The 22,433-nt window shown below is 42.4% G+C and overlaps 1 protein-coding gene across 9 annotated transcripts in view; it reads left to right on the top strand.

Annotated features, from left to right (window-relative positions):
* LOC137370942 (ADP-ribosylation factor-like protein 15) overlaps positions 1-22,433 on the top strand; it is a 368,243-nt gene that overhangs the window by 173,021 nt on the left and 172,789 nt on the right. The gene's annotated exons all lie outside the window — the stretch shown is intronic.

Below are 22,433 nucleotides of genomic sequence, written 5' to 3'. Positions count from 1 at the left end.
TTACACTTTCTATAATTCTATGATATGGAGCAAAAGCTTGGCCAAGGAGATAAGTTTTAAGGAGCATCTCAATGGAGGAACGAGAGGTGGAGAGATCCAGGGAGGGAATTCCAGAGCTGAGAGCCTAGGCAGCTGAAGGCACGGTCACCAATGGGGGAGTTAGAGAAAGGGAAGAGTGAGGTGATAGAGATTTCAACACAAGGATGCAAACTTAAATTTGAGATTTTGGAGACTGGGAGCCAATGTTTGTTAGCAATAGTTTGTTAGTAATAGGTGAGAAGAACTGGGTGGATATGGAAAGCAGAGTTTTGAATGAGCTGAAGTTTTTGTTGGATGGAAGATTTCAACCGGCTAAGAGAGCATTAGAATAGTTAACTCTGGCGATGACAAAGAATTGGATTTCAGCAGATGGGCAGAGGTAGGGATGATGGGGTGATGTGACAAGCGTTGAAGTAGGTGGTCTTTGTGATTTAGAGGATATGGGGTCAGAAACTCAGCTTGGGTTGAATAGTTTGTTGAGGTTGCAAAACGTCTTGCGACACATCAGGGAGGGGGAAGTTACCTGGACATTTTGTATCAGGAGGCGGTCACACCCCTTAGGATAGGGTCTTCTGATTTGGTCAGTGGTCAGGGACAGGAGAATGTGGCTGCAGCTGCGGCAGGTAAGGGGACCCAGAGGGCAGGAGTGCAGGAGCCTCAGCCTTTGCGATTGTCCAACAGGTTTGAGATTCTTTCAGCTTGTTTGGATGAGAGTGCAGCTTGTTTGGGTGAAAGTGGGGGCTGCAGGGTGGATGAGCAACCTGACCATGGCACCATGGTACAGGAAGCCATTCAAGTGGACGGAGAAAGAAGGAATGTAGTGGTAGTTGCGGGGATTGACACTGTTCTCGGCAGCAAAGAGCGAGAGTCCAGACAGCTATGTTGCCTGCCCAGTGCCAGGGTTCGGGACATCTGCTCAGGGCTCGAGAGGAACTTACAGTGGGAAGGGAAGGATCCAGTCGTCGTGGTTCATGTAGGTTCCAACGACAGGCAGGACAAGGAAAGATTTTCTGCACAGTTAGTATGAGGAACGAGGCACCAAATTAGGAAGCAGAACCTTAAAGGTCATAATCTCTGGATTATTACCTGAGCCACGTGCAAATTGGCATAGGGCAAATAAGATTCGAGAAATTAATGCGTGGCTCAAAGACTGGTGTGGTAGAAATGGGTTCCAGTTCGTGGGGCACTGGCACCAGTACTGGGGAAAGTGGTGGCTGGACCGTTGGGACGGTCTACGCCTGAACCATGCTGGGGTCAGTTTTCTAGCGAGCCGCATAACTAGGGAAGTAGAGAGGGTTTTAAACTGAATAGTGGGGTCAAGAGATCAAATTTGGGAAGATATGGTAAATCAAGGAGTAGAGGCAAGAGAGAAAGGTATTAATATGGGAAATGATAAACAGACTGTGACAGGAAGGGACAGAGTGTACAAACAAAGAACAGTACAGCACAGGAACAGGCCATTCGGCCCTCCAAGCCTGCACCGATCTTGATGCCTGCCTAAACTAACACCTTCTGCACTTCCGGGGCCCATATCCCTCTATTCCCTTTCTATTCATGTATTTGTCAAGATGTCTCTTAAACGTCGCTATCGTATCTGCTTCCACCACCTCCCCTGGCAACAGGTTCCAGGCACTCACCACCCTCTCTGGAAAAAAACTTGCCTCACACATCCCCTCTAAACTTTGCCCCTCCCACCTTAAAGCTATGTCCCCTAGTAACTGACTCTTCCACCCTGGGAAAAAGCTTCTAACTATCCACTCTGTCCATGCCGCTCATAACTTTGTAAACCTCTACCTCTACCGCCCCTCCACCTCCGTCGTTCCAGTGAAAACAATCCGAGTTTTTCCAACCTCTTCTCATAACTAATGCCCTCCAGACCAGGCAACATCCTGGTAAACCTCTTCTGTACCCTCTCCAAAGCCTCCACGTCCTTCTGGTAGTGTGGCGACCGGAATTGCACGCAATATTCTAAGTGTGGCCTAACTAAGGTTCTGTACAGCTGCAACATGACTTGCCAATTTTTATACTCTATGCCCCGACCGATGAAGGCAAGCATGCCGTATGCCTTCTTGACTACCTTATCCACCTGCGTTGCCACTTTCAGTGACCTGTGGACCTGTACGCCCAGATCTCTCTGCCTGTCAATGCTCCTAAGGGTTCTGCCATTTACTGTATACCTCCCACCTGCATTAGACCTTCCAAAATGCATTACCTCACATTTGTCCGGATTAAACTCCATCTGCCATTTCTCCGCCCAAGTCTCCAACCGATCTATATCCTGCTGTATCCTCTGACAATTCTCATCATTATCCGCAACTCCACCAACCTTCGTGTCGTCCGCAAACTTACTAATCAGACCAGCTACATTTTCCTCCAACTCATTTATATATACTACAAACAGCAAAGGTCCCAGAACTGATCCCTGCGGAACACCACTAGTCACATCCCTCCATTCAGAAAAACACCCATCCACTGATACCCTCTGTCTTCTATGACTGAGCCAGTTCTGTATCCATCTTGCCAGCTCACCTCTGATCCCGTGTGACTTCACCTTTTGTACCAGTCTGCCATGTGGGACCTTGTCAAAGGCTTTACTAAAGTCCATATGGACAACATCCACTGCCCTTCCTTCATCAATCATCTTCGTCACTTCCTCAAAAAACTCAATCAAATTAGTAAGACACGACCTCCCCTTCACAAAACCATGCTGTCTCTCGATAATAAGTTTGTTTGTTTCCAAATGGGAGTAAATCCTGTCCCGAATAATCCTCTCTAATAGTTTCCCTACCGCTGACGTAAGGCTCACCGGCCTATAATTTCCTGGATTATCCTTGCCACCTTTCTTAAACAAATTTAAGAGTAGGTCAACAAATAAGGCTAGAGGTTTGATGGCATCTTGCTGGAGGTGGTGGAAATGGTGGAGGAAGATCCGGAGATGGAAGATGAAGACAAGGGGTACCTTATAGTGATTCTTGGATGGAGTCGAGAACAGAAGTGCAGGAAGTAGGACACATTCGTTTGATGGCCCTGCTGAACCTGGTGGAGGGAAATTCTCAGTTGAGGAAAAAAGACACATTGGAAGCACTGGAAGATGGCATTTGCAGGACCAATGCAACAGAGGTGGGGAAACTGGAACAAAGGAATGGAGTCCTTACAGGAAATGGAGTGTGAGAAAGTGCAGTCAAGTTAGCTGTGGTAGTCTATCGGCTTGTAGTAGATATTGGTCAACAGCTCATCCCCAGAAATGGAGACAGAGAAGTCGAGGAGGTGAAAAGAAAAGTGCATGAAGGCAAGGATGGTGGAAATTGGAAGCACAGTTTATGAAATTTTCCAGTTCGGAGTAAGAAGGAAATGGCACCGATATAGTCATCAATGTACTGGAAAAAGAGGTGAGCGAGGGGACCTTAGCAGAACTAGAATAAATATTCCACACATCCCACGCAAAGTCAGGTGTAGCTAGTTCCTATCAGGATTTCCAAAGCAACACCTTTTATTTGGATGAAGTGAGAGGAGTTCAGGGAGAAGTTACAAAAGCAAAATACTGCTGATGCTGGAAATCTGAAATAAAACAGAAAATGCTGAAAACGCTCAGCAGGTCTGACAGCACATGTGGAGAGAAAAACTGGGTTAACATTTTTTGAGGAAGGTCACAGACCTGAAATGCTGTTTCTCTCTTCACAGATGCTGCCAGAGCTACTGAGTGTTTCCAGCATTTCTGTTTATATTAAAGGAGAAGTTGTTCAATGTAGGAACAAGTTCAACTGGGTGGTGGATGGGGACTGGTTGATTCTCCATTCAAAGCAGGAATGGAGGATCCTCTGGCTGTCCTGGTGGGGGTTGGAGGTGTTGAGAGATTTGACGTCCATAGTGAAAAGGGGATGGTTAGAGTCAGAAACTAGGAACTGTTAAAGTGGTGGAGGGCATTGGAAGAGTCACGGATGCGGGTGGGAAGAGTCTGCAGAAGGGAGAAAAATAGTCAAAATAGAAAGAAATCAATTCTGTGGGGCAAGAATTGGCTGAAACAATGGGTCGACCAGAAAAGCCCTGTTTGTGGATCTTGGAAAGGAGTTTCAAGTAGGCTGTGTGAGGGTGGAGTACTTTGAGAATGGAGGCAGTGAAGGGAAGATCACCAGAGGAGATGAAGTCAGTGATAGTCTGGGAATCGATGGCTTGATGTCCGGTGGTGGGGTCATGATCCAGCGGAAGGTAGATCGAGGTGTTGTAGAGTTGATGTCCAACCTCTGTGAGGTTGCCACACAACAGTGCCACACTGGTCAGCAGCAGTTTTAACAACAGTGTTAGGGTTGGACCTGCAAGTTCAGAGAAAAGAATGTTAAAGTAAGTGAACCAAGTAGAAAAATTGAGGTGACTATGTTATGCCAGTAGTTCCCAATGAAATGATCTAACAAGGGTTCGAGGACAGAAGGGGGTATCCAGGTGAAACAAGAATTCTGAAGATAGGAGAAAGGACCCGCTGTGCAGAGACAAGAATCCTGGCCAAAGAATTGGACATGGAGGCGAAGGTAACGGAAGAAACACAGCGTCATGCCGAAGTCAAAATTCATTAAGGTGGGGGCGTAAAGGGTTGAAGCTGAGAGTGAAGATTGATTGCTTGGGATTAGTGAGGTCAGAAGGGATAGTGAAAACACGGCGAAGAGTGAGATTGGAGGGAGGGATTGGGTCAGAGGAAGGGGAAGAAGGATCCAGAAGGACATTAGTGTCAGAGTTATTGAAGCTAAAGTTAGAAAATGCTAGAGCTACTCAGCAGGTCAGGCAGCATCTCTGGAGAGAGAATCAAAGTTAAGGTTTCAGGTCGATGACCTGTCTTCAGAAATGTGTTTTAAATGATAAAATACTACGTAGTATGAAGCCAGCAATATATTAAAGCTTTTGGTTTAAACTTTTTAGAGAAAGCAGATTTGAATTAGTGTTTTTTCTCCTTGTGCAAAATCAGTTTTATGAAAATTCTTGATGAGTTGATGTGCTTATTGTTTAGAGCAAGTACTGTACCCAAATTGTATTCCAGCCATATATTTGTTTTTGGGTAAACCGCTCCAGAGTACCCTTGTGTATTCTGTGGTTCCTATTTTATTAAAATTGCTTCCACATAATCTTCCACACATACAATGTACCTGACCACAGCTTGCAATGTGTATGCAAAGCTTAGCTCACCAATGTCTGAACTCTGGTTCAGGTTTAATGTTAGCAAAGCTTTTGCAACGTTTAGTTTGCCAACATTAAAAAAATGAAGTTGTAAAATATTGCTAAATGGTGCAGTGAACCTAGGAACTTTTCAGACTTCAGTCTGCAGTTGTTCAATTTATACAACATCAGATGTGAAGTGCCAAGTGATATTAACTATCTGCTTATTTTCAAATTGGGAGACTTTGCAGTTGACTTGTACCATACAAATTGCTCAGTGCTTAATTGAACTGCCTTAAATTCATGCAAACTGTGTAATATAATTGACCTAAAATATTAATACATTTCAATATTCAATGAAATTATTAGAATGTAACTAGATTATGGGTAACTAGGTTTATGTACAATGCTTGTTGTAATGGGTTTTGGAACCATTCAAAGCTATATTATAACAAGAGGAAGTGGTAAATGAAGTCCATCCATTTAGTTGGTGGACTGTCTTCTGATCTGCTTTGATTGTGCTGGTAATGATTACAATGTTGCCATTCTATTATGCAAAGTATTATTGGAGCTAAAATACTTTCAGAATTCTTGTGAAAATTAAAGGGACTCTTTAAAAAAAAATAAAAAAATATTTCCATGATGAAATGTCAGGATGGTTTGATCAGTCGCCAGAATTCCCAAAGACCAGTTCTAGAAATGTTGGGTGTCTTGTGCATTCTAGCAATACTTTTGAATAAAATCGTAACAACGTTTCTGCTGATAGTTGGAACCATTTGTTTGCCACCCACCTTCCTCACTGCCTGGTTTTCCAGTTAGTTTTTGCTCATTGCTGGAGTACTGTTCCATAAACATTAGGTGTGCTCCAATACCTCAAGTGGCCATTTTTCATGTGACTTCATTCTTGTGTCATAACTTATTGTAGTTATCACAGTTGAGCCAGATACCTGTCCTAACCTAAATTCAACGTGCACTTCCTGTAGGAGTCACTGGATAGTAAATGGGAACACCCGCACCCTTCACTTTTTTAACTCGGAGGCACTGGGTCTAGTTATAGCACATCATTGCTGCTTTGAGAGCACATGAACTGGTTGAGATAAACCAACTCGGCACAAGCTGGGACATTTCTGGTCTGTATGGCTCAGCTACTCATTACTTTAACCAGTTGAGTCACTGGGGAACGATTCCCTTGTTTTAATTTCTGCCCTTTTTGAAACAGTGTTGTGAAATTGAACAATTATTACCAAGGGCTACTGAGTTGCATTTGTAATGTGTGTTGCATGCTGATGATTCAGCAGTGATTTTGTAATTTTGTTATGCAAGATGTGTATCTGGTTTAAGGCTGAAATGAACGTTGATAACGTGATGCAGACTGAATAAAATGTGTGAATGACTTTTAATGGGGTTTTTACATTTAGTGGTCATTTTGGGTAACAGCCAGATTAATTTTTAATAGCCAATTCTGAAATGGAATTAAATATAATAAGAGGTAATAATGCTTGAATTAGTGCTTAATGAACCTGTAATTACGTTCCTAAGTGTCAGCCCTGGCTCAGGAGTAGCACTCATCTCTGTCAAGGTGTCAGTCCTGACTCAGTGGTAGCACTGAAAATTTGTGGGTTCAAGTACGACTCCAGAAACTTGAGCGCATAATTTAGGCTGATATTTCAGTGCATTACTGAGGGAGTGCTGCACTCTCTGAACCACTTCGTCTTTCAGATGAGACTTTAAACCAAGGCCCCATCTACCCCTCAGTTAGCGTATAAGATCCCATGCCATTATTTGAAGAAGAGCAGGAGCGTTCTCTCTTGTGTCCTGTACAATCTTTATCACTCAACCATCATCAATTAAAAACAGATTATCAGGTCATTATCTCTTTGCTATTTGAGCGACCCTACTGGCTGCCAGTACATTTCCTGCAACACAAGTAGTTCATCGCTGTAAAGTACTTTGGGATGTCCCATGGTCCTGAAAGTGTGTGTATGTTATACATGTTTACATCATACATATGTATCATATATTTTGTGTGTGTGTGTGTGTATATAAAGTTGAAGAAATTCAGAAGAAAAAACATTAGTGGTTGCAAAAGTTAATTTCCCCTTTAAAAAATTAAGCATTGAACCAGCAAAAGTAAAGCAAAACTACTTGACATACCATATTGTAAGGAACACAGTCAGAAAAATAGAAGCAATTCATAGCAGTTTATGCTTTTCAGCTAAATCTCACAAAGCATTGCATTACTGCATCTGACTGGTCTTTCCAGTGTCACCCTTTTTTTCTGTTGCTGTCAGCATAATTATTTCTTCCACAAGGCAAAAGAAACAGTATTTTCAAAAAGATTGCAATCATAATTTTGCAATACAAAATTTTTTGGAGATGTTTTCATTCCAGCTGCTTTCAAATTTTGTATTAACTGGAAGAAATTTTTTTAACAATTGCATAATCTGCTTTATATTAAAACATAATTTTGCTGCCTTTTCATATTTTCTGTATTTTCAGAAGAAGGGCTGAAGTTCTTAGAGACCTCTCAAGACTGAGAACTAGAACCTCCAACGTATAGAACATGTCTACATCATAACAACTTGCATTTATATTGTGCCTATATTATCGAACAACACCACACGGTGCTGCAAAGGCATGAGGAAAACAGATGCCAAACCAAATAAAGCAAAGATAAGGAAGGGTGACCAAAAGCTTTGTGTAAAAGACGGGTTTCAAGAAAAGTATTGAAGGAAGCAAGGAGGGTGGAGAGATGTAGGGCACAACTTCAAATGGTGGTGTCTAAGCACTTAAAAGCATAGCTGCTGTAAGTGTGGTGAAGAGAGGGATACAGAAAAGGCTGTAGGCAGAGGACTGGAAGGTTTGAGGGATGGGAGAGGGGACACATTGTAGGCAGGAGGAGATTACAAAGATTGTGAGGAGCAATACCATAGAGGGCTGTAATCACAATGATGAGAATTAAAAATTTAAGATGTAGAAGAGCCACTGTTGATCAGTGAGTACTGTGTGATGAGTGAATAGAAATTACTACAGGTTTAAATGCAGGCAGAAAATTTTGGATGATTTGAATGTTTATAGAGAGTGGAAAATGGGAGGCTGCCCAGGAAAGTATTGGAGTAATTGAGTTTGGAAATAGCAATGCATGAATGAGGGTTTCATCTCAAAGTGGGTATAGGGGTTTTTTGTGAAGAGTAGGAAGCTCTGCATGGAGCTGACAAGATGATGCAAATGTGAACATGCTAGTTCAGCTTGAAACAAGGGCTAAAGAGAGGGATAGAATTGGCAGTTAGGATATGGAGTTCATGCTGTGGGCTAAAAATTATCTTCTCAGTGATTACCTGAAGGAAATTATAGAAACATAGAAAATTTACAGCACAGAAGGAAGCCATTTGGCCCATCCTGTCTGTTACAGCTGGCTTGTGTAAGACTGAACATCAGACAAGTAGGGCTGGATTTTAAGAGCCTGCCGCCGATGTTGGCGGCAAGCTCAAAAATGGCAGCCCACCCATGTGAAGAGCCGCCACGATCTCCCACGCGGCGGCTCATTTATATAGCTCGGGCAGCCCAACCCCGCCTCCCCCCCCCCCCCCCCACCCCCACCAATCACATGGAGGGAGCGGGCTGTCTTACCCCGGCAATGGCGGTGCACAAGCTCTGGCGCCATTTTTAAAGGGCAGCAAGCCCTGCTGGATCACTTAGATTTTTAAAGAAGTATTACCCCCCGCCCCCGCAAAGTTTATCCAATAAATTTTAAGCACCCTTTTCCCACCATTAATTATTTGCCCTCCCCCCCCCACCCCAAACACTGAGCTTTTAAATGTGACCTCCTCCCCCCCCCCACCCCCGACTGCACAAACTTTAGAGATCACTGCTTCTGACCATCCCCTACACCCATGATGTTTCTTTGACCCTGACCCCAAACTCCCCTGCACTGAAAATTTTTACCGTCTCCCCCTTCCCATTAGTGTCATGCCGCCGTTTCCTGGACGGGGTTTTGAAGGCGCACGAGTGCCGGCCGCCACGCCAAAGATCATGGCAGGCCCTTAAGATTGCAGGTAAGTCCATTTAAATTTATGCATTTAATTAATTTAAATATTTAAATCCGGGTCCCATCACCCAGCCTCACCACTGCTGGGAGAATCGGGCTGGGCGCACTCGATGTCTGGCTCCGTGGCGGACTGTTGCCGGCCCATCTTTCACCCCGCCACTCCCCGCCCCCAGACATGGAGCCCGACGTTAAGGGCTTGGTAAAATCCAGTCCATAGTCTGATAGCACAGAGGGGCTTGGAGGGTTTGAGAAAGATGGAGCTGGGTGTCATCAGTGTCCATGTGGAAGTGAACTCCATATCTGTGCATGAATTTGCCAAGGGGCAGTATCTAAATGAGGAAAAGGAAAGGGCCAAGGATCAATCTTTGGAGTGCCTGAGAAGATGGGAACAGAAGTTATTGCAAGAAATGCTTTAGTTATGATCAGATAGATAAGGACAGTCACACTATGCTTAACAGTGGAGTGGAGACATTGAAGGAGGATGGTGTGATTGACTTACAGAAGGATGCAGAGTGATTGAGGATGGATAATGCAATACAGACACAAAGAATTTCATTTCTGACTTTGTTCAGGGCAGTCCCAGTGCTGGCAGAAATCTGATTAGAGAGATTCAGAAGGGATTTGCAGGGAAGATGCCACAGATTTGGGAGGCGACAAAGTTTAAGGATTTTGGAGAGGAAAGGGAATTGGAAATGGTCTGGTAGTCAGCAAGAATAGATGAGTTGATTTTTTTTTTAGAAGAAGGGATGATAATGGCTTTAAAAGATAGTAGACAGTCATTGAGGAAAGAGATATATTTACTGTCAGCTATAATGGGGGCCAGAAAGAGAAATTGGGTGGTCAGGTATTTAGTGGAAATACGGTAGAAGGATCAAAAGGCCACTCTTAAAGATAATGGCCTTTAGGGATTATATGGCGGGAAAACTAGAGAGAGGCATAGGTTTTAGGACTAGGGCAGAGGACTCCTGGAGGTTGAATTAGCTTTATGGGCAAGGGGAAGGAAAAAAGCAGTAGAGGCAGCTAAATGGGTGGTCTCTGTTGGTCTCAATCTTTGAATGACTGACAGGAGAGCAGGGCTAAATAAACCTCAATGTAGTTGAGCCAGGTATGCTCAGATATGCGTCCAATAGATTTGAGAGAGTGCAGATGGAGCGGGGAATTGACTGGAATGGTGGAAGGTTAAGGTTTTGCTGGGGACAAATCAACAGCTGCAGAACATAGAGCAAGTGGAATCCCAAAGGCTTTGGGAATGGGGTTGTACAATCATAAGTGAGTTTTGTCTAATAGTGAATTCAGAAGGAAGTGAAGTTGAAAGATTTTAGGTGAATGTGGACGGTGTGGAACATAAGGAAGAGGTTGGAGACAGCTTTGCAGGTGATCAGAACCGCAGGAATATCGAGAACAAGAGAGATCGTAATGTGAAGCCGTGAATAAGTTTCAAAAAGTTCATATGCAGCGAAAGGGTCAGCAAGGAAAAGAGAGCAGCAAATTCAGAAGAGAGAAAGCAAGGGAACCTGCAATAGAGGTTAAAATCACTGAGTATCAGGATTCATTCAGTGCAGAGGCTGCCAGTGGATACCTTGGGTAGAAACTCAGAGTGGGGTTTAGATGGTGGTAGATGATAAATTTAGGAGACTTGAGGATGTGCAGCAGGCAAAAGATCTTGAAGGAGGAATGGTGCAGGGAATGTAGTGGGGAGGAGCCAAAGTGTAACTTGATCTACTTATCACATTAACAAGTATAAAATAAGTATGTGATAACTCTAAACAAAATGAGCTATGGCTTGCACTGATGGTGTAGTTTGAACAATCAGTCACTTGCAGTTAGTGGCACCCTGTGGTGCTCGCTAGTATGTGATGTTGAATTGTCATGACTCACCTAGCCCAGAATATAAAGGTTGTCCTTTGGCATTCAAAACATAGTTGTTAGTTTGCCACTTGATGGGGAGGAACTTCTAAAACAGTACAGAAGAAGAATTTACAAGTTACAATAACATTCCAAGAGGAATTTTCAACTCTGTATATTGGCTGGAAACTAGTAACGATACTCGGGGTAGACTTAGATTGAAATTCTTTGATCTTAAGAACTCTTTATTCTTTGAAAGGTTGACAAGCATTTCTTCAAGACCTCTGTTTAAGAAAAAGCAGTCTGCTTGTAAGTCCAACCAAGCCACTGTCACTGTGGTGTACACCCTGTAATTCAAAGTTGGGAAGTAATGGAAGATCACCTCTTTTTAGCCAGGTCAGTAGATCAATTAAGTCTCCAACCACTCCTCAATTCAAGAGTATTTTATAATTTGTGAGATGCCAGTAAAGGAAGGGAGTATTCTAAACTTGAGCCAACTGGCCACAAACCCCTCGACCAGATTTTATTTCTAATCCTTAGCGGTTCCCAAAATATTGATTCTGACTCAAAGATGCTAACATCTACGTAGCTGTAAGGGAATGCAACAGGCTACCAAGTGTTCAGCCAATGCTTTAGGGTAGTATTGCTATTTGGGCTTTTCTCGCATTTTCATGAAAGTTATGTCTTGGTGGTAACTGTACATTTGCACATCATAGGGTTGCATTAGTACTGGTTTATTGAGGAAATGATCAACACAAGGTGGTTTCTTAGGTGGAAATAATTATACAGATTTATTGATGAACCCACTGGCAGACTAAGTTTGGATACAGGGCAGCTACTTGAGTTTCTCCGTCCATCTGCACTGTGTCTGAGTGTGAAGTGCAAAATTATACAACTGTTTATTTTCCAAGGGATTGGAACACTATAGCTTTGTCACAGATTAACCTTGCGATACCATTGGAGAGGGCTATGGAGTGTTACAGATGAAGGAAATATATATACTTATTTCAGCATTTATCCAGTGTAGAAAGATTTCCTGATGCCAGTGATGATCTGTGTCAACATAATTTTCTGCTGGTTAAATGAGATAGAATGAAAGGTTTCAATTTCTTTGACCCAGTGCGAGCATTAGGGACCAACAGATCCAATGTTCACGATTCCATTATTCAAGAAGGGTAGCAAGGATGAACCATGTAATTTCAGGCCGGTGAGTCTAACATCAGTGGTTGGGAAACGATTGGAAAAAATTCTGAGGGATAGGATTAATCTCCACTTGGAGAGGCAGGGATTAATCAGGGATAGTCAGCATGGCTTTGTCAGGGGGAGATCGTGTCTAACTAACTTGATTAAATTTTTCGAGGAGGTGACTAGATGTGTAGATGAGGATAAAGCAGTTGATGTAGTCTACATGGACTTCAGTAAGGCTTTTGATAAGGTCCCGCAAGGGAGATTGGTTAAGAAGGTAATAACCCATGGGATCCAGGGCAATTTGGCAAATTGGATCCAAAATTGGCTTAGTGGCAGGAGGCAGAGGATGATGGTCAAAGGTTGTTTTTGCGAGTGGAAGCCTGTGACCAGTTTTGTACCACAGGGATCAGTGCTGGGACCCTTGCTGTTTGTACTGTACATTAATGATTTAGACGTGAATATAGGAGGTATGATCAGTAAGTTCGCAGATGACACGAAAATTGGTGGTGTCGTAAATAGTGAGGAGGAAAGCCTTAGATTACAGGACAATATAGATGGGCTGGTAAGATGGGCGGAGCAGTGGCAAATGGAATTTAATCCTGACAAGTGTGAGGTGATGCATTTTGGGAGGACTAACAAGGCAAGGGAATATACAATGGATGGTAGGTCTGTAGGAAGTACAGAGGGACCTTGGTGTACTTGTCCATAAATCACTGAAGGCAGCAACACAGGTAGATAAGGTGGTAAGGAAGGCATATGGGATACTGGCCTTTATTAGCCAAGGCATAGAATATAAGAGCAGGGAGGTTATGATGGAGCTGTATAAAATGCTAGTTAGGCCACAGCTGGAGTACTGTGTACAGTTCTGGTCACCACACTATAGGAAGGATATGATTGCACTGGAGAGGGTGCAGAGGAGATTCACCAGGATGTTGCCTGAGCTGGAGCATTTCAGCTATGAAGAGAGACTGAAAAGGCTCAGATTGTTTTCCTTAGAGCAGAGAAGGCTGAGGGGAGATATGATTGAGGTATATAAAATTATGAGGGGCATTGATAGGTTAGTTAGGAAGAAACTTTTTCCCTTAGCAGAGAGGTCAATAACCAGGGGGCATAGATTTGAGGTAAGGGGCAGGAGGTTTAGAGGGGATTTGAGGAAAAAATGTTTTCACCCAGAGGGTGGTTGGAATCTGGAACGCACTGCCTGAAGAGGTGGTAGAGGCAGGAACCCTCACAACATTTAAGAAGTATTTAGATGAGCACTTGAAACGCCATAGCATACAAGGCTACGGGCCAAGTGCTGGAAAATGGGATTAGAATAGTTAGGTGCTTGATGGCCGGCACAGACACGATGGGCCAAAGGGCATGTTTCTGTGCTGTATAACTCTATGACTCTAATGTAATACAGAGCAAAAAGCCAAGCTATAGTTCCCTCCAGTCAGTCTCCACAATGTAACCAAACCCAGGAGCACAAAGCTGTTGCCTAAAACAAACACCTGTGGCATTTTTGTTTCTCACTTTTAGCTTCCCTATGGCATTTTGTTTTAGTGAAACTTCCAAATTAGAGATTCTGGTGTTGTGAACTCATGCTGATTTAGAAATTGGGTGGACACTACATTTACCAGAGGACCTTGCAGCATAAGTATGCTATGAGTACTTGCTATATCGTGAAACTTAGGTAAATTTGTTTCAAAGAATGTGATAGAAGTAGGCCATGTGGGTCCAATTGAAAAGTCTTGAGTTGGAAATGGTCTCTGGCTGGCTTTTCTTTCTTACCCCCAGTGCATTTCTTGCTTTTTCTGTGGTACACTGAGTAAATCTTCATTCGAAGACTATTACATTTACTGATCTTGGATCTACTCATAATACAAGGATTCACTGTATAGCTGGCCACTGCAGAGTGTCTGGTCTTTAACAGTGTGTATATTATATTTTTGCAGCCCAAATCATTTTTTTCTATTTTAACCTCTGTGGAATGGCTTCTTCGATGTCATCTGAAGCAGGTGAAATCTGAGCAATAATTTTGCATAATTTATTAAAACAAGAATTGATGGCCTTAAAATTCCATTAATAGCTTAGAAGCATCACACATGCTTTCATTACACTTTGAAGGCTGTGATCCATTGAATATCTTGCTGTGCAGATGGCGAAAATGTAATCTATCTTTGATTTTGAAAATGGTGTCACCAGCAAAGCCATCCTGCATTGAACAGTTTTATGAGGTCATGGTCATTCAGTGGTACCAGTCATAAGTCACATTCCATTAAATACTTTAATATACTTGTTGACATCACTGTTCATTAGGAGATCACATTCAATGTAGTGTATGATGTTGCACAAAGCCAAAAATTGCACTTTTCTAAAACATTTCGTGCCCCTAAAGGTCATGCTTTTTCTTTTGCTTCAGAATGGTGCAAGTGGACATTAGAACTACATATATCCTGCTAATATGATTGCAAAAATGATAGTACATTACTGAAAATATTAATTCCCAAATAGGATCTTCTTTATACAATACCAACATCATGTATGGAGTCTTCCTTGCACCCATTCAAAAAGTGAATTGTAGATTAAAAAGTGTAATATTGGTGTACAGCTGAAAAGTTGTCAGGTATCCTTTTAGATATGTTTGTATGCATATTGTGGCCTTGATGAGGCAATGACATGTATGCAAGAACTGCACCATGCAAAATGGAAGGTAAAAGGAATTTGGTGCCAAATATGGCAGAGGCTTATCCAATTTTTGCGCATCTGTTCTGCACCTGCACAACTTATAAAGATAACCTGAAAATCTATCCCTGCATGTTTTAAATCAACTACTTGCAGTGCTATTCTTCAGGAATAATTGACAGAACTCTTAATAGGAAGTATGATGGTCTGTAGTTTAGTGAATACTAGATATCACAAAACATTTATTTACTCTTCACAATGCTTTGGAAAAGCAGGTACTATTGATTTCTGTGAACATCAATTGATTTTATCTCTAATTGTATGAATTTTTTAAATAATTTAATTCATATTTGAGTTTTATATTAGTTTGTCAAATGCAAATTATTTCTGAATACCCTGTCCCATTTTTATGTACACAAGTTATAGATTTTCCGATTTTTTTTTTTCTGTCAATCCACTTACAGGTACCTTTTTTTGCAAATAGATACAGAGGTTATTTCCTTTGTTGGTAACATTTGTATTTTGAAATTAAAGGCAATAAAATTCCAAGTTTGTATTGATTTTTCTCAGTGGTCCCGGATCGTTTTTTTTTCTGTATATTGGTACTGCCGAAAAAGTTATTTTTCTCAATGTCCCTTTTGATTATAGACCTGGCTGTCTAACTCTCTGGGGTTTTTCATTTGACAGACAGATTTTTGAAGTATAACTCTCCATTGGGAACCTTGGGCAGTTCCATTTGATAAACCTCCAAGCTAATGAGCTGTAATACTGAGTTACAATAACCATTTTGTTTGCTTTGAGAGAGGATGGCTAGACATGAAGTGGAAGAGAAGCAAGGCTGTTGAAACGGTGAACCTTGTGAAAATTATGTGGTGGCCCATATTAGTGTGCTTGATTTACTTCATGACAGATCAATGCTAGTAAAAGCTCAAATTCCTATGAGAATGTAGAACTGCCAATTTGGGATTCACATTCTAATTTCATCTTCACCCTTTTATTTCAGAATCCTCCAATGAGGTAACAAATGTGATTGTGCTACCATTTAGGATAATGTTGCACTCCATAAAAGGTGACTGACCAGTGTTTTAATTATGTCTGCTCCTGTGTTAAATGCAATTCCACAGGATCTCTCCAGTTATAATTTTGTCAGTTTGTAATTTCTGCCCATAAAAATTCAGGGTAAAATCATACGAAGTATGAGAATCGAAGTCTTTTACTAAAACTTACGAAAGAAATGTCAGTTGCCTTCATAATGCTCTGCAACTTATATAAAGCCATAACCTGTGCTATGCTTTCCTGGTGACAGCAAAATGCAGCCTGTTCTTACTCACTGTTCTATAACATTTAATAGGCTTGTACCTACCATGCATATGCTAAGGAGTGAGTAAGAACCTCTGCAAAATAGACTCATAGTTCTTAATATTGGTGAAATTCATATAATGAAGATGTTTCGTTCTTAAGTATAATGGCTGAACTTGACTACATGTGGTCTAACCACGAGACATTCAAAGACCAGGGAGAAACACAGTCTTCATTATATTACTGGCCTCCTTGGCCATCAAGGATCAGATAGGTGACCCCTGAAGTCTAAATAACTTTCCCCCCCCCACCCACTAGACTAACAAAGATCAAACAAATCAGATTAGTTAGATTATCTAGTCAGTTTATCATGAAAGTTATGGATACATAATGCAAGATAGTGACTGATTTGATGGTTTAATTCACAGACAATTACTCAGACATTTTATTACTTGTTACCTTTTGTTAACTTTTGGGTGTCATTTTACAGTAACGTACTGCCACATTATTTACACATCTTCCCTCCAGCACTTCATATTTTTGGGCATTCTCAATTTCCAGTGACTTTTTGAGAGGTCCTAAAACTAGATGTCTTTCCATGCCATCCTTGATTTTATCTTATAAAATAAAATGTTAGAGAAATGCACAGTAAATTTGGGGGTCTTAAGGGTAGTGAATAAAAACAGTTAAGTAAACTACAAGGCTAGTGACTTTTCCCAGCCTCTGAAACCAGTTTTTGAAGGACATGCAAGAACTTCCCACAAATAATGTCTTCCTGAAATAAAAACAAGAAATGCTGGAAATACTTAGTAGGCCTGGCACCATCTGTGGAGAGAGGGTAGAGTTAACGTTTCAGGTCAGAAAATTAGAGATGTAATAATTTTTAAGCAAGTGAAAGGGGGGAGAGTGAGATAAAAAAACAAAAGGGAAGGTCTGTAATAGGGTGGAAGGCAGGAGAGATGAAATGTCAGAAGTGCAAGGCCAAATGTAAAGGGACAGGTAAAGAAACAATAGGTGTGTCTGGAGGAGGCGAGTGTGGCAAAGTCATGAACAGCTGCTGTCTGAAAGCAAAAAAGGGGCAGAAAAGACAAATAAGAAGAAAACCAAAACCAGAAAAGAAAAAGGAATCAAATGGGGCAGAGGTTATGATCTAAGATTGTTGAACTCAGTGAGTCTGGAAGGCTGTAAAGTGCCAAATCGAAAGATGTGGTGCTGTTCCTTGAGCTTGCTTTGAGCATCATTGGAATGCTGCAGGTGGCTGAGGACAGAGAGGTCAGCATAGGAGCAATGTGGTGAATTAAAATGACAGGCAACTTCTCATGGTCCATCTCCAACTCTTCCCTTCCCTTCCTCGACTTCTCTGTATCCATTTGTGCGGATAGGCTATCGACCAATATTTACTAAGCTCACTGACTCCCACAGCTACCTTGTCTACATTTTCTCACACCTCACTTCCTGTAAGGATACCATTCTCCCAGTTTCACCGTCTCCGTCACATCTGTTCTTACGATGCAACCCGCATACTAGCGTTTCCAATATGTCTCCCTTTTTCCTCAGACAAGGATTGCAGGGCCCTCAACTGTGTCCATTCGATTTCATGCAAGTCTGCTCTCAGACCTTCCCCCACCTTCCGGAACCATGATAGGGCTCCCCTTGCCCTCACCTTCCAACCACCCAGCCTCCATATTCAAATCTTCAGATCATCTCTGCCAATTCCACACCTCCACGGTAATGTCACCACAGCCAAAAACATCTTTCCCTCCCCTCCCAGCATTCCGAAGGGACTGTTCCATGTCCATTTCTCAGTCACCCCAACACCCCTCCCCTTCCCATGCAAAAATTTCCATACAAGAGCAGGAAATGAAACTCCTGCCTTTCTACCTTCCCCCTCTTGTCACCGTCCAAGGCCCCAAACATTCCTTCCAAGTGAAACAGCGATTTACTTGTATCTCTTTCAGTTTAGTACACTGTATTCACTGCTCACGATGTGGTCCCCTCTACATTGGGGAGACCAATTGCAGATTAGCTGACCACTTTGCAGAACACCTCCATTCAGTCTACAAGTGTAGCCCTGAGCTACTAGTCATCTCATTTTAATTCTCCACTTTGCTCCCACTTTGACCTTTCTGCCTTTGGCCTCCTTGCAGTGTTCCAATGAAGCTCAGTGCAAGCTGAAGGAACAGACCTCATCTTTCAATGGGCACTTAACAGCCTTCTGGACTCAACATTGAGTTCAATAATTTGAGATTGTAACTTCTGCCCCCATTTTGTTCCCTTTTTCTTTGCTGGTTTTGGTTTTCCTCTCTTTCTCTGTTTTTTTTTGCTTTCGGACAGCAGCTGTTCATGACTCTGCCATTCATCTCTCTTCCAGACACATCTTTCGTTTCCTTACTTGTCCCATTACTTTGGCCTTGCACCGTGAACCCCTTTGTCATTTCACTTCTCCCAACTGCCACCCTATCACAGACCTTCCTTTTGTTCTTTTTCCCCCATCCTCTCCCCTTTCACTTTGTTAAAACCTATTACATTTCTAACTTTTCTAAGCTCTGATGAAAGGTCATCGGCCTGAAAGATTAACTCTATTTCTCTCAACAAAGATACTGCCAAACCTGCTGAATGTTTCCAGCATTTTCTGTTTTTATTTCAGAAAAATCTTCATGTTGAAAACAGCCTTGAAAGTTTCTACCTACAAATAAAATTATGAACTTTTTGTTAACTATTTCTCAATAATGGCAGTATTCTGACCTGGAGGAAAAGTAGTGGGAAAAAACTGAAGTCTTAAATAAAAAAGTCTAGTTGGCAAGAGATTGCAAATCATTTGGTGCTGTAGTAGTTCAAAATTTTGTTTTCCACCCTTGTAGAAACAAATTCTATTCGTAGAATATTTTTGAATTTTAATGTTTTCATTGTTGTTCTCCCTATTCAACATAGTTACTTTGGCAAATATTTAAAGCATTTTTATACGCTTCTCTCAAGCTAATGCTTTTTATGGCATGAAGCACCTGTTGTATTTGTTGACAGACAGGGATATATTTTTCATTTGATTATCTTTTTCAAACGCTTTTCACATCAGTTTTGTGTTTTATTTTTACGCACTGGTAAGCTAGTGATCAGTAAATGATAGTTAAACAAGAAACTTCAGATCATTTGTTGATTATGGCCACAATGGAGCACCCCCTCTGCTGGTTGACGCTTGCATACTTGCCCGTCCCACGTGAACCTCACTGCATTTAAATGCCCATGGGTTACTCAAATAGCACTATTGAACTTTTTGTTCAGTGCCTCGTTAGGACTTGTACACATTAATAGGAAATATCATTTGACCAAGTTCAGTTAGCTGAGAAGGTCTCAGTAAATATATTGAATTTATCAGGTAAACAAGTCAATGGACTGGTAGGCCAAGATAGATTGGAATGCATGATGTTTCAGTTGTCCTCATATTTGACTGTGCTACTTGTTTTTCAGTCATCCTTTTTTCTCACTATTCCTTTTGCTTTCACATTTTTACTTTATTTTACTAATTTATTTTTCTATATTCTCTTCTTTACAACTGCATTTGTATCTCTCAACTGCCTGGCCTTTGACCCTTTACTCATCATGATACCTCTGCAGCTGTTGATTTCTTAACTGGTCCCTCATCTCCAGGTATGATGCCATGGTCCACAGAAAAAATCTGCACAGTCTCCTGTCTTCGTCTTCACCTGGTCCAACTCTCATCTTTACTTCCAGAAGTTCAAGAGGTGTATAATTGAGTATATTTGATGCATGCCTGGCGGAGCCACGTATTGTCAGATTGAGCAAAACCATATAACAACAACTTGTATTTGTATAGTGCCTTTAAGGCGATAAATGTCCCAAGGTGCTTCATAGAAGTATGACAAAATATAAGCCTCTACTCAACCTCATTATCCTCTCCCAAAACCACCCGTAAATCAAGGATATTCTGTAGTGAAAAGATGGCACCAGCCTGCTTTTTTCCACTACGAACTGCCTCCTTAAACCCCTCTGTCTGAGTCCCTCTACCTTTATCTTTGGCAATGTGAAAGGAGCTCATAAGTTTCTTCATCACTGAGATCATTATCCATTTGTTTTCTCCTCTTCCTTTGGCAATCATGCCAAACACTTCCAAGTCTCCCCTACCTCTTCTCTAGCTCTATACTCCTGTCTCCCTCTCCCATATTTTCCACATTTCCCCCACTCCCATCTCCTCTCCAAGCTCATCTCATTAAGAACGACATCCTTTTCCCTCTACCCCATTCTTATTAAGCTGCTGACCATCCTACTTATCTACTTGATCCTCATTCCAGCCAACATTGTAAATCATTCCCCCTCTTAGGCACCGTCTCCCTTTTTGAGGCTACCATCATCACTCATCCCCTCAAACAAAATCCTTGAGTCCTCTGTCCTCATTTTCCATCATCCTGTCTCCAAACTCCCTTTCTTCACAATCCTTGAATGGGTCATTGTTGCCCATTCCTTCCACAACTACCTACCTGAAATCTCCAATCAGTTTTCCACACACAACATTTTTAAAAAATTCATTCATGGGATGTGGGCGTCACTGGCCAGGCCAGCATTTATTGCCCATCCCGAATTGCCCTTGAGAAGGTGATGGTGAGCTGCCTTCTTGAACCGCTGCAGTCCATTTGGGGTAGGTATACCCACAGTGCTGTTAGGAAGAGAGTTCCAGGATTTTGAGCCAGCGACAGTGAAGAAATGGCGATATAGTTCCAAATCAGGATGGTGTGTGACTTGGAGGGGAACTTGCAGGTGGTGGTGTTCCCATGTATTTGCTGCCCTTGTCCTTGTTGGTAGAGGTTGGAAGGTGCTGGCTAAGGAGCCTTGGTGCATTGCTGCAGTGCATCTTGTGGATGGTACACACTGCTGCCACTGTGCGTCAGTAGTGGAGGGAGTGAATGTTTGTAGATGGGGTGCCAATCAAGCGGGCTGCGTTGTCCTGGATGGTGTCGAGCTTCTTGAGTGTTGTTGGAGCTGCACCCATCCAGGCGAGTGGAGAGTATTCCATCACACTCCTGACTTGTGCCTTGTAGATGGTGGACAGGCTTTGGGGAGTCAGGAGATGAGTTACTCGTCTCAGGATTTCTAGCCTCTGACCTGCTCTTGTAGCCACGGTATTTATATGGCTACTCCAGTTCAGTTTCTGGTCAATGGTAGCCCCCAGGATGTTGATAGTGGGGGATTCAGTGATGGTAGTGCCGTTGAATGTCAAGGGGAGATGGTTAGATTCTCTCTCATTGGAGATGGTCATTGCCTAGCACTTGTGTGGCACGAATGTTACTTGCCACTTATCAGCCCAAGCCTGGATATTGTCCAGGTGTTGCTGCATTTCTCTACAGACTGCTTCAGATCTGAGGAGTCGCAAATGGTGCTGAACATTGTGCAATCATCAGCGAACATCCCCACTTCTGACCTTATGATTGAAGGAAGGTCATTGATGAAGCAGCTGAAGATGGTTGGGCCTAGGACACCACCCTGAGGAACTCCTGCAGTGATGCCCTGGAGCTCAGATGATTGACCTCCAACAACCACAGCCATCTTCCTTTGCGCTCGGTATGACTCCAGCCAGCGGAGGGTTTTCCCCCTGATTCCCATTGACCTCAGTTTTGCTCGGGCTCCTTAATGCCATACTCGGTCAAATGCTGCCTTGATGTCAAGGGCAGTCACTGTCACCTCACCTCTTGAGTTCAGCTCTTTTGTCCATGTTTGAACCAAGGCTGTAATGCAGTCAGGAGCTGAGTGGCCCTGGCGGAACCCAAACTGAGAGTCACTGAGCAGGTTATTGCTAAGCAAGTGCTGCTTGATGGCACTGTTGATGACACCTTCCATCACTTTACTGATGATTGAGAGTAGGCTGATGGGGCAGTAATTGGCCGGGTTGGACTTGTCCTGCTTTTTGTGTTCAGGACATACCTGGGAATTTTCCACATTGCAGGGTAGATGCCAGTGTTGTAGCAGTACTGTAACAGATTGGCTAGGGGTGCGGCAAGTTCTGGAGCACAATTCTTCAGTACTATTGCCGGAATATTATCAGGGCCAATAGCTTTTGCAGTATCCAGTGCCTTCAGTCGTTTCTTGATATCACGCGGAGTGAATTGAATTGGCTGAAGTCTGGCATCTGTGATGCTGCGGACTTCAGGAGGAGGCTGAGATGGATCATCAACTCAGCACTTCTGGCTGAAGATTG

This window comes from Heterodontus francisci, chromosome 1, assembly GCF_036365525.1.
Source record: "Heterodontus francisci isolate sHetFra1 chromosome 1, sHetFra1.hap1, whole genome shotgun sequence".
In the NCBI taxonomy this organism is placed as follows: domain Eukaryota; kingdom Metazoa; phylum Chordata; class Chondrichthyes; order Heterodontiformes; family Heterodontidae; genus Heterodontus; species Heterodontus francisci.
The sequence above is the reverse complement of the archived record's forward strand: the minus strand, read 5'-3'. Positions and strand labels throughout refer to the sequence as shown.